The 13460-nt window shown below is 46.5% G+C and overlaps 1 protein-coding gene across 7 annotated transcripts in view; it reads left to right on the forward strand.

Annotated features, from left to right (window-relative positions):
• The window catches only part of LOC118389397 (regulatory-associated protein of mTOR-like), a 214622-nt gene that overhangs the window by 102247 nt on the left and 98915 nt on the right, over positions 1-13460 (forward strand). The gene's annotated exons all lie outside the window — the stretch shown is intronic.

The raw sequence follows: 13460 nt of genomic DNA on the forward strand, positions 1-13460 counted from the left end.
CTTTCTTCTTAATATCTTTTACCTCCTCGTATGCCTCCATGAGGATTTGTGCTTCCGACGGGGAAAAGTACGCGGCTCTAGTTGCCATGGTAAATCAGTTAATCTGTGATCTGTGGCGGGGTCTATTTGAGTGAGCCGTGAGCGCGCACCTATCCAGGATTGGTTTCACCCGGCTTAATGAATCCGTGTCTGCTCATCCTGGCTTGGTCTTTGTGCAACCAATTAAGCCTGGACGCATGTTTTGGCTTCATTGAGCTCAGCTTAATAATAATAATAATAATAATAATGAGCTCAGCTTAGTCATTTAACCCGGATGTCTTAATTCTACTTTTGTGCAACAGGCCCCTGGTCTGACCAAATATATAACGAAAACACAAAATACTATGACCAAGGCGTGACAGAACCACCCCCCTAAGGTGCGGACTCCCGGACGCACCTCAAAACCATAGGGAGGGTCCGGGTGGGCGTCTGTCCATGGTGGCGGCTCCGGCTCGGGACGTGGACCCCACTCCATTAATGTCATAGTTCCTCCCCTTCGCGTCCTGGGATAATCCACCTTCGCCGCCGACCATGGCCTAATAGTCCTCACCCAGAACCCCGCTGGACTGAGGGGCAGCTCGTGACTGAGGGGCAGCTCGTGACTGAGGGGCAGCTCGTGACTGAGGGGCAGCTCGTGACTGAGGGGCAGCTCGTGACTGAGGGGCAGCTCGTGACTGAGGGGCAGCTCGTGACTGAGGGGCAGCTCGGGACTGAGGGGCAGCTCGGGACTGAGGGGCAGCTCAGGCAGGTAGTTGGCTCCGGCAATTCCTGGCTGGCTGGCGGATCTGGAAGAGTCTGGTTGACTGGCTGCTCCATGCAGACTGACAGCTCTGGCAGCTCCATGCAGACTGACAGCTCTGGCTGCTCCATGTAGACTGGCAGCTCTGGCTGCTCCATGTATACTGGCAGCTCTGGCTGCTCCATGCAGACTGGCAGCTCTGGCTGCTCCATGCAGACTGGCAGCTCTGGCTGCTCCATGCAGCTCTGGCTGCTCCATGCAGCTCTGGCTGCTCCATGTAGACTGGCTGTTCTATGCAGACTGGCAGTTCTGGCTGCTCTATGCAGACTGGCAGTTCTGGCTGCTCTATGCAGACTGGCAGTTCTGGCTGCTCTATGCAGACTGGCAGTTCTGGCTGCTCTATGCAGACTGGCAGCTCTGGCTGCTCTATGCAGACTGGCAGCTCTGGCTGCTCTATGCAGACTGGCAGCTCTGGCTGCTCTATGCAGACTGGCAGCTCTATGCAGACTGGCAGCTCTGGCTGCTCCATGCAGACTGGCAGCTCTGGCTGCTCCATGCAGACTGGCAGCTCTGGCTGCTCCATGCAGACTGGCAGCTCTGGCTGCTCCATGCAGACTGGCAGCTCTGGCTGCTCCATGCAGACTGGCAGCTCTGGCTGCTCCATGCAGACTGGCAGCTCTGGCTGCTCCATGCAGACTGGCAGCTCTGGCTGCTCCATGCAGACTGGCAGCTCTGGCTGCTCCATGCAGACTGGCAGCTCTGGCTGCTCCATGCAGACTGGCAGCTCTGGCTGCTCCATGCAGACTGGCTGCTCTGGCTGCTCTGGCTGCTCTGGCTGCTCCATGCAGCTCTGGCTGCTCTATGCAGACTGGCAGTTCTGGCTGCTCTATGCAGACTGGCAGCTCTGGCTGCTCCATGCAGACTGGCAGCTCTGGCTGCTCCATGCAGACTTGCAGCTCTGGCTGCTCCATGCAGACTGGCAGCTCTGGCTGCTCCATGCAGACTGGCAGTTCTGGCTGCTCTATGCAGACTGGCAGCTCTGGCTGCTCCATGCAGACTGGCAGTTCTGGTTGCTCTATGCAGCTCTGGCTGCTCCATGCAGACTGGCAGCTCTGGCTGCTCCATGCAGACTGGCAGCTCTGGCTGCTCCATGCAGACTGGCAGCTCTGGCTGCTCCATGCAGACTGGCAGCTCTGGCTGCTCCATGCAGACTGGCAGCTCTGGCTGCTCCATGCAGACTGGCAGCTCTGGCTGCTCCATGCAGACTGGCAGCTCTGGCTGCTCCATGCAGACTGGCAGCCCTGGCTGCTCCATGCAGACTGGCAGCCCTGGCTGCTCCATGCAGACTGGCTGCTCCATGCAGCCCTGGCTGCTCCATGCAGCCCTGGCTGCTCCATCCATGCAGCTCTGGCTGCTCCATCCATGCAGCTCTGGCTGCTCCATCCATGCAGCTCTGGCTGCTCCATCCATGCAGCTCTGGCTGCTCCATCCATGCAGCTCTGGCTGCTCCATCCATGCAGCTCTGGCTGCTCCATCCATGCAGCTCTGGCTGCTCCATCCATGCAGCTCTGGCTGCTCCATCCATGCAGCTCTGGCTGCTCCATCCATGCAGCTCTGGCTGCTCCATCCATGCAGCTCTGGCTGCTCCATCCATGCAGCTCTGGCTGCTCCATCCATGCAGCTCTGGCTGCTCCATCCATGCAGCTCTGGCAGCTCCATCCATGCAGCTCTGGCAGCTCTGGCTGCTCTATGCAGACTGGCAGCTCTGGCTGCTCCATGCAGACTGGCAGCTCTGGCTGCTCCATGCAGACTGGCAGCTCTGGCTGCTCCATGCAGACTGGCAGCTCTGGCTGCTCCATGCAGACTGGCAGCTCTGGCTGCTCCATGCAGACTGGCTGCTCCATGCAGACTGGCTGCTCCATGCAGCTCTGGCAGCTCTGGCTGCTCCATGCAGACTGGCTGCTCCATGCAGACTGGCTGCTCCATGCAGACTGGAGTTCAATGTGGATGTAACACCATCCCTGCATAGGTCACTCCATAGATCCTCATCAAGATCAATACCCAGATCTTTCTCCCATCTAAGTCGGGGTTTATCTAGCCCAGGCAGTGTTAGTCCTGACATAAGAGCATTGTAAACACGGGAAATGGGCTTGAACAGTGGTTGGTCTGCGTGGCAGAGTTGTTCAATAGGTGACATCTTAGGTAGGTTCCATTGTCCCTTGAGAGTCACCCTAATAAAGTTTCGTAGTTGTAGGTAGCTAAAGAAGTCCCTGTTAGGCAAGTGGTATTTCTGTTTCAGCTGATCAAAAGACATAAGAACTCCCTCCTCGTAACAATGTTCCAGAAGAGTGATCCCCTTATCAGACCATGGTCTAAAGTTACTATTCTGGAAAAACATAGGGATCAATCTATTGTTCCATAAAGGGGTTTTAGGGGAAAGGAATCCCCCTCGTCCGAACAGCTCATGAAGTTTGCACCATGCCAGGACAGAATGTATGATTAAAGGGTTGTCTGTGATGTTTTTTATAGATTTTCTGTCCCATTTGTAAAACAAATCTGCCCCAGTGTCATCATTTACCTCAAGCTTTTCAATGTTCAACCATGAGGGAGAGGGACTATTGTCAAACCCCTGAGCCAGGAACCTAGACTGTGCAGCCCAGTAGTACATTCTAAAATTGGGGAGGTTTAAGCCCCCTTGACTGTAATCAAGGGTCAGTTTATCCAGGCCAACCCTAGGGGTTTTGCCGTGCCAGATAAACCGTCTGGTCAGCTTGTCGAGAGAGGAAAAAAATGCTGCGGGAACAGGGATAGGGAGAGATTGAAACAGATATAGAAACCTGGGCAGGACATTCATTTTAATTACATTGATTCTACCCAGTAGAGTGAGCGGTAAGTCCATCCATTTACAAAGGTCAACCTCCACCTTTTGCAACAAACTGGCCAGATTGAGTTTAGAGGTTGTTCAGATTACCATCCACCATTATGCCCAAATATGTGAAGCCCATAGGCGACCATCTAAAAGGAAACTTATGCTTGATGGTATGATGGTCAAAGACAGACAACGGTAAGATTTAGCTTTTATCAAGATTGACCTTATATCCAGAGAAAGAACTATAACACTGTAGTAGGATCTGCAAGTGAGAGAGGGAGTGTTCTGGGTTTGTTAGGAATAAGATAAGGTCGTCCGCAAAGAGTGATAATTTATGGGTATGGGGGCCCACCTCAAAGCCATGTATGTCAGGGCACGTTCTAATAGCCTCAGCCAACGGTTCGATGGCGAGGGCAAAGAGGTGGGGGCTAATTGGGCAACCTTGTCTGTACCCCTATAAAGAGGGAAAGAGGAGGAAGTAATCCCATTGGTAGCAATCCTAGCTTTAGGAGATTTGTAGAGTGATTTTATCAAATTTACAAACACGGTACCTAAACCGAACTTTTCCAAGACGCGAAAGAGGTATGGCCATTCAACCCTATCAAAGGCCTTTTCAGCGTCGAGGGAGACTGCGACACCAGGTATTTTGTTTTTGTTAGCAAGGTGAATTATATCAAAGAACCTTCTGAGATTATTGGAGGACAATCTATTAATTATGAAGCCAGTCTGATCTGGGTTGACCAACAGGGGAAGACATGACTCCAGTCTCTTCGATAGCATCTTGGTGACCAGTTTACAATCCGTGTTAAGGAGAGAGATTGGTCTATAGGAGGCGCACTTTAGCAGGTTTTTACCTTTCTTGTGGATTACAGTAATCACTGCTTGAGAGAAGGACTCTGGAAAGCAGTTGTCTTCTCTGGCTTTTTAAAGTACCTCCATAAGGTAGGGGACCAACAGCTTCCTAAATTCTTTATAGAACTCTGGAGGGAAGCCATCCTCCCCAGGAGATTTATTAGAAGGTAAGGATTTAATGGCCTCCAACAATTCAGGGACTGAGAAGTGTTCACTCAGGCGCTCGCTGTCTTCCCCTGACAGGCATGGGAGGTTGAGAAAGGAGTCGATCTCTGATAGATCATCGCTTGATTGGGAAGTGTAGAGGTCTTCATAGTATTTCTTAAAAGTATTATTAATTTCAGTAGGGTCGAAAGATATCTCTTTAGTGAGAGTTTCTATGGCATTAATTGTCCTCTTACTTTCCTCTGCTTTCAGTTGCCATGCCAATACTTTGTGAGCTTTCTCTCCAAGCTCATAATAACACTGTTTTGATTTAGTGATGGCCCTCTCAGCTTGATATGTTTTCAGAATATTATATTTAAGTTTTTTATTTACCAAAAGCCTGTATAGATCTTTAGTCGGGCCTCTTTGGTAGGTTTTCTCTAGCTCGGAGATTTCAGATTCAAGAGCACTCAGGTCTACACCGTGTTTTTTCTTCAGCCCTTTAGTATAGGAAATAATCTGTCCCCTCAGGTAGGCCTTCAATGTGTCCCAAAGAATGAAGCTGTCAGGAGCAAAGGGTTTGTTTGTCCAAGTAAAAATATTGATCTGCTCTTTGATGAATGCACAAAATTCAGGTTGCTTTAGAAGTGTAGAATTTAGTCTCCATCTATATGCTCCATTTACCTTGGTAGGAATGGAGATTGATAATACCAGAGGAGAATGGTCACTAAGCAATCTGGGGAGATACTCGACATCTAACACTCTATGAAACAGTTGTGTCGAAAGTAAAAAGTTACAAGACCATGGTGCTTGCCTACGGAGCTGTGAGGGGAACGGCACCTCAGTACCTCCAGGCTCTGATCAGGCCCTACACCCAAACAAGGGCACTGCGTTCATCCACCTCTGGCCTGCTCGCCTCCCTACCACTGAGGAAGTACAGTTCCCGCTCAGCCCAGTCAAAACTGTTCGCTGCGCTGGCCCCCCAATGGTGGAACAAACTCCCTCACGACGCCAGGACAGCGGAGTCAATCACCACCTTCCGGAGACACCTGAAACCCCACCTCTTTAAGGAATACCTAGGATAGGATAAAGTAATCCTTCTCACCCCCCTTAAAAGATTTAGATGCACTATTGTAAAGTGGCTGTTCCACTGGATGTCATAAGGTGAATGCACCAATTTGTAAGTCGCTCTGGATAAGAGCGTCTGCTAAATGACTTAAATGTAAATGTAAATGTTATCTATGCGTGTGTGTGTGTCTTGTGTGGGTGTGAATAAAAAGAGTAGTCCCTATCCTGTGGGTGCAACTGTCTCCAGATGTCTAGTAAATTGAGATCTTTCATGAATGACATGGTGAGCTTGCCGGCTTTGGGAAGAAGTGAGGGTTTATCAGAAGACCTATCAAGAACTGTATCTAAGCAAAAATTAAAATCTACTTCCAACCAGTAGCCATCATGGTGGTGCTTGAGCAACCTGAAGGAAGACATTCTGAATAAACATATGTTCATCGAAGTTAGGAGCATAAATATTCAATAGGGTCCAAGACTCTGAAAACATATGCCCCTGCACCAAAACAAACCTGCCAGAGGGATCAGAGATGGTGTTGTTGACGCAGAAGGGGATGTGTCTACTTATCAAAATTGCAGTTCCTCTTGCTTTGGAGTTACAAGAGGATGCAAAAACTTGTCCTACCCATTCCCTCTTCAATTTCTTGTGTTCACTGGCTGTAAGATGTGTTTCTTGTAAAAACACAATGTCAGCCTTTAATTTCTTAAGGTATGTATAGACTATTTTCCTTTTAATCGGGCTGTTAAGACCTTTTACGTTGCATGTGACGTATTTTAGTGGATTAAGCATAGGTTGGGTTTCAAATATGTAACTGAATAGAAATCTGTATCATATGCAGATAATTAGGAATGTTTCAACTTTGGTTTGAGCACAAAAGTGACCTGTGTCTCTCTTTAGGAAGGAAACAATAAACATAGAAAAAAGGGAGAAAAAATAATAAATCCCACCCACCCCGATTGTCAGACTAGAACAACAGTCCCAACAATCAAACATGAATACACTTGTAGAGATACGTTGCTGCTCGCTTTCCATCTTGCTCTTACTAGCTAAACCTTGGCGTAAACTAAAACCTGCGAGCTCTCTAAATTGAAAACAAACGTTGTGAATAGATATTTATGGCTGAATATTTACTGCCCACGGTAAGGGCTGCTTGAGTCTCTTTACGAAAGATTAACATACATGAGGGGGAAAGCAGTGGGCCTAAACCCACTTATTGCTTCGCCCAGTAGATATGGACTAAACCAAAATATACTCTCCTGTAAATGTAATAGAACTCACCCCGGGAAGATACGGTTAGTTGAAAATGTACAAATCAATTAAAGTGACCGGGAGATACCAGCAGTTCAATCCGGATAATAGAAAACAAACTAACTGCATTTTATCCCCCAGAGAGACCGTCCTGGCTCAGACTCAGACGTTGCTCAGTTCTTTGAGAAAAGTGTGCACTTCTCCCGGTGTGTTGAAGAGATGGCTTCGGCCTTTGTACTGAACTTTCATCCGCGCAGGGTGGATGAGGTAGCCGGTGATGTTCTTCTCCTTCAGTGCTTTGGCGGCAGGTCTGAACTGCTTGCGGCGTCTGGCGAGGTCCGCGCTCATATCTGGGAAAAGGCTGACCCTCTTTCCATCGATGGTGATGTCCCTTTTGGTTCTTGCGAGTTGCAGTATCTTCTCTCTGTCTTGGAAACGGAGGAACCTGATCAGGACGGCTCGTGGGGGCTCATCTGGCCGGGGTTTCGGCGCCGATGTTCTGTGGGCGCGTTCGATTTCCAGGGGCTTGGTGAAGTTGGTTATGCCTAGGACCTCCGGGATCCATTGAGTGAAGAAACGGACCGGGTCACGGCCCTCGCTGTCCTCTTTTAATCCCACCACACGGATATTACTACGTCTACGCTGGTTCTCCATCTGATCTACCTTGTTTTTGAGGTAGGCATTGTCCTTTTGCAGTTGGGTCAAGACCTGGTCATGTCTAGCGATGGTATCTTCAACTGTGCTAATGCGCAGCTCTGCCTCAGTCGTTCTCAAAAGGAGATCATTCATGGAGGATTTCAGGTCGTCAATGGAAGAATGGAGTTCAGCCGATTTCTTATCGATTTTCAGAGAAAGACCTCTGTTACCATCCTGAATTTCCCGGAGGAGAGTAGCCAGCATGTCGGCAGGCTCGCAAGAGGCATGTCGTCTGAGTTATGAGGGCTAATGCTAATCTTGCTAGCTGTAGCGTTATCGTTATCTTGGGAATCAACAACGTTTTGGTCGTCCTTCTTGCCTCTCGGTCGGAGGTCCATGGCTCTTTGGGAAGGTAAGTACTTGACAATTTATCAGCCGATGTTAGAATATTGTTTCAACGTTGTTATTGAGGTAAAAATAGAATAACTTTGAAGAGCTCGGTTTGTCAACGTCTGCTCAGCTCCGCGGCATCACGTGTCTCCTTCATTTATATTTTTAAATCACTTTTGTCATTAGAATTTTTACCCGAACAGTTACATTGAAGGACATTTTGACACTTTAAAGCTCAATAACGCCCTTAATTTAATAGTTTGCAACACAAATATTTCTGGGTCAAAAGAAGGGAAAGAGTTGAATGATTTAGTATTATTTCTATGAATATCTATGTACGCTATATCTATACTTTGAATTTGTAAGTTGTATTTTTGGATTTTACTTTAGGTTTTGTACGCCAGCTTCAAACAGCTGAAAGAAAATGCAATATTTTTGGTTATGGAAAATATATTTCAGTGGTTTATTAGTGACGCAATGATTATCTACACTACACATGCTTTTTTTGTCACGTAAACTGGAATGAGGTGAACCATTTGAAGTTTTGCAACCAGGAATTGGCGGTGCAATTTCTGCATAGTTTCTAACAGCTGTCATTCAAATACCATACAGCGCCCTGAAGCATGTTACAGGGCTGTAAATCATATAGCATGTTCCAGTACAGCCACTGCGTTCCAATTTAGGCTTTTATCAATTACAAAATCAGATTTTTTTTTTTTTTTACCCATAAACGGGAAAGGGCTACCAATAAGGAAGAGATCGGTACTGAAAGACCACTTCATTATCTGATTTACATTTACATTTAAGTCATTCAGCAGACGCTCTTATCCAGAGCGACTTACAAATTGGTGCATTCACCTTATGACATCCAGTGGAACAGCCACTTTACAATAGTGCATCTAAATCTTTTAAGGGTGGGGGGGGGGGTGAGAAGGATTACTTTATCCTATCCTAGGTATCTGATATCTTATTCTGTGAACCACAATACTCAGCTTACCCCTTTTCATCTCCTGCTAAAGTAGTAGTGTTGTAGTTTGAGGGGATATTTGGGTATGTTTAGTTTTTTTTATTAGTGTTTGGCATTGTTCGGAGTTCAGACAGTGACAATTCTTGCATAGTTGTAGTGTTAATCGAAAGTATTGGCAAGGTCTCTCACGCGCACACATGACGTACAGACATGTCAGTCTCACGTTTTTTTCTATCAATGGTGTAATATCGCTAATGGGTACGTCAAATCGCAGTTTCTGAGGCTAAGTGAGACTGGAGTAGATGTTTCCTTTCTTTGTCAAAAAAAAATTTCATGCTCAAAGGATCCATTATAGTGAGTGTGACGCATTGGCGTACAATAATACCATTGGGGTAGGAAGACATTTGATAGGCATATAATTCACATTTCTTTGCAATCTTCATTCTTTGGTTAAAGACATTAAATTGGTCTCAGTGGTACGTTTTCCTTTCATTATACATCTCTTGGCATTTGTTGCAAGTATATTGTCTTGGATAAATTTCAAACCCAACATCTAATATTATCATGGCCACCTAATCATTTGTTCCCAATTGGCTCGTTTGACTTAACTTATTTCTACAGCCAAGTCTCAAATTGCTTAAAGATTTGATAGTCTTATAGTAAAGGTATTTGATGGGTCATAACAAAATTATTTCCAATGCTAGAAATATCCATTATCATCCCTGTCTCGAGACAGAGTGGCAGAGTTCACTGCAATCTCGCTCGCTCTCTCTCCCTTCCACGCTGAAAGAGACATGCGCTTCTCTCCTTAGCTAATCGCATTCAGCCCTGCAGGTTCACTAAGATGTGATGGCTTACCTCGGATTCCAAACCTGCAACACAAAAAAAAGCACAGAGGGAAGAGAATGAGAGGGAGGTGAGAAAAAACAAATATAGGAAGAGTGAGAGAGGCAGAAAGAGGGTTTCCTTGCTCACTAGAGCAGAAAATCATCTCTGATAGAGCACTGTCTTCAAGGGATTTCCCCGATGTTCAGAGAGGGTGGCTATGGTAATGGAGGGGGAAAGGAGAAGTGCAGAGATGGTGGGAGGAAAGGATGGAACAAGAGGGGATAAAAAGAAAGGGAAAGGAGAGGAGACGAAAGATTTGATGAGCTTGGAAAGAAGGGGAGAAGAGGGTTAAATAAGGATAGGAAATGCCGATAGTGATTCTTGAGGGACTCGGCATGCTTATCAGATAGTTAGGAGCCAGCCTCGTGTGACTGTGAGGAGCTGAGAAGCACCATATTCCTGAATCTTTAATCAGGACTCCTGTTCTGCTGCCAACACCGTGACAGGTGACTGCCTCAATATCCTGGAACTTTGGAGCTTCCGCACACTCTACTCATGCCAACCCCACCCCCTGGGCATTGTGTGTTTTAGCTAAGGTCTCACTCTCACCAAGCACACACCGACATACTCAGTCACACACACAAATAACAGAAAAAGAAAGCACAAAAATGTGTGTGTGCACGTGAGACCGTAGCTTCCCTCTTGAACTTGGGACAGCCTTTCCAGTAACCTCAAGTATCTTCTTGTCATTATCTATGATGTTTTGCATGACGGTACACCTTCAAGAGGCAAACCGCTGATAAATTCTGAATGAAAATGCGTCAGCACGGAGCTGCATTATCCTGTCTTAGATTCCTTTCGTTTGCCAAGATATCCCATGACACACCAATGTTTAAAGCTAAAACAGCTCATTCTCTCGGTTCTCACATCTCCTTACCCCATAGGGGGAAGGAGGAAACATGTGAGGAGGGTGTAACACACACACACACTTCCTGTACGATCGCTGGAGCGTGGACACAACGCTAGTGTCCCACCTGGCCAACATCCAGTGAGATTGCAAACATTGCAGAGTGTCAAATACAGAAATACTGTATTTTATTTATTTATTTCACCTTTATTTAACCAGGTAGACAAGTTGAGAACAAGTTCTCATTTACAGTTGCGACCTGGCCAAGATAAAGCAAAGCAGTTCGACAGATACAACGACACAGAGTTACACGTGGAGTAAAACAAACATACAGTCAATAATACAGTATAAACAAGTCTATATACAATGTCAGCAAATGAGGTGAGAAGGGAGAAGGCAAAAAAGGCCATGGTGGCAACGTAAATACAATATAGCAAGTAAAACACTGGAATGGTAGTTTTGCAATGGAAGAATGTGCAAAGTAGAAATAAAAATAATGGGGTGCAAAGGAGCTAAATAAATAAATAAATAAAATACAGTTGTGAAAGAGGTAGTTGTTTGGGCTAAATTATAGGTGGGATATGTACAGGTGCAGTAATCTGTGAGCTGCTCTGACAGTTGGTGCTTAAAGCTATTGAGTGAGAAGTGTTTCCAGTTTCAGAGATTTTTGTAGTTCGTTCCAGTCATTGGCAGCAGAGAACTGGAAGGAGAGGCGGCCAAAGAAAGAATTGGTTTTGGGGGTGACGAGAGATATACCTGCTGGTGCGTGTGCTACAGGTGGGAGATGCTATGGTGACCAGCGAGCTGAGATAAGGGGGGACTACCTAGCAGAGTCTTGTAGATGACATGGAGCCAGTGGGTTTGGCGACGAGTATGAAGCGAGGGCCAGCCAACGAGATCGTACAGGTCGCAATGATGGGTAGTATATGGGGCTTTGGTGACAAAACGGATTGCACTGTGATAGACTGCATCCAATTCGTTGAGTAGGGTATTGGAGGCTATTTTGTAAATTACATCGCCAAAGTCGAGGATTGGTAGGATGGTCAGTTTTACAAGTGTATGTTTGGCAGCATGAGTGAAGGATGCTTTCTTGCGAAATAGGAAGCCAATTCTAGATTTAATTTGGGATTGGAGATGTTTGATATGGGTCTGGAAGGAGAGTTTACAGTCTAACCAGACACTGAAGTATTTGTAGTTGTCCACGTATTCTAAGTCAGAGCCGTCCAGAGTAGTGATGTTGGACAGGCGGGTAGGTGCAGGTAGCGATCGGTTGAAGAGCATGCATTTAGTTTTACTTGTATTTAAGAGCAATTGGAGGCCACGGAAGGAGAGTTGTATGGCATTGAAGCTTGCCTGGAGGGTTGTTAACAGTGTCCAAAGAAGGGCCAGAAGTATACAAAATGGTGTCGTCTGCATAGAGGTGGATCAGAGACTCACCAGCAGCAAGAGCGACCTCATTGATGTATTCAGAGAAGAGTCTGTCCAAGAATTGAACCCTGTGGCACCCCCATAGACTGCCAGAGGTCCGGACAGCAGACCCTCCGATTTGACACACTGAACTCTATCAGAGAAGTAGTTGGTGAACCAGGCGAGGCAATCATTTGAGAAACCAAGGTTGTCTAGACTGCCGATGAGGATGTGGTGATTGACAGAGTCGAAAGCCTTGGCCAGATCAATGAATACGGCTGCACAGTAATGTTTCTTATCGATGGCGGTTAAGATATAGTTTAGGACCTTGAGCGTGGCTGAGGTGCACCCATGACCAGCTCTGAAACCAGATTGCATAGCAGAGAAGGTATGGTGAGATTCGAAATGGTCGGTAATCTGTTTGTTGACTTGGCTTTCGAAGACCTTAGAAAGGCATGGTAGGATAGATATAGGTCTGTAGCAGTTTGGGTCAAGAGTGTCCCCCCCTTTGAAGAGGGGGATGACCACAGCTGCTTTCCAATCTTTGGGAATCTCAGACGACACGGAAGAGGTTGAACAGGCTAGTAATAGGGGTGGCAACAATTTCTGCAGATAATTTTAGAAAGAAAGGGTCCAGATTGTCTAGCCCGGCTGATTTGTAGGGGTCCAGAATTTGCAGTTCTTTCAGAACATTAGCTCTGGATTTGGGAGAAGGAGAAATCGGGAAGGCTTGGGCGAGTTGCTGTTGGGGGTGCAGTGCTGTTGACCGGGGTAGGAGTAGCCAGGTGGAAAGCATGGCCAGCCGTAGAAAAATGCTTATTGAAATTCTCAATTATGGTGGATTTATCAGTGGTGACAGTGTTTCCTATCTTCATTGCAGTGGGCAGCTGCGAGGAGGTGTTCTTATTCTCCATGGACTTTACAGTGTCCCAGAACTTTTTTGAGTTAGTGTTGCAGGAAGCAAATTTCTGCTTGAAAAAGCTAGCCTTGGCTTTTCTAACTGCCTGTGTATAATGGTTTCTAGCTTCCCTGAACAGCTGCATATCACGGGGGCTATTCGATGCTAATGCAGAACGCCATAGGATGTTTTCCCCTCAAATCAGGAAAGATGCAACTATTTTGCAGAGGTTTAAAGATGAACTTCTTGTGAATCCAACCACGGTGTCAGATTTTTAAAAATTCTTTACGGCGAATGCATACCTTATGATTATTTGAGAACATAGCCCAGCAGACAAATCATTACAAACAGTAACCAGCCAAGTAGAAGAGTTACACAAGTCAGAAATAGAGAAAATTAATCACTTACCTTTGATCTTCATATGGTTGCACACCTGCTCGCCTGCCAAATCAATTATGTTCAGACACTAT

Source organism: Oncorhynchus keta, chromosome 10, assembly GCF_023373465.1.
Source record: "Oncorhynchus keta strain PuntledgeMale-10-30-2019 chromosome 10, Oket_V2, whole genome shotgun sequence".
In the NCBI taxonomy this organism is placed as follows: domain Eukaryota; kingdom Metazoa; phylum Chordata; class Actinopteri; order Salmoniformes; family Salmonidae; genus Oncorhynchus; species Oncorhynchus keta.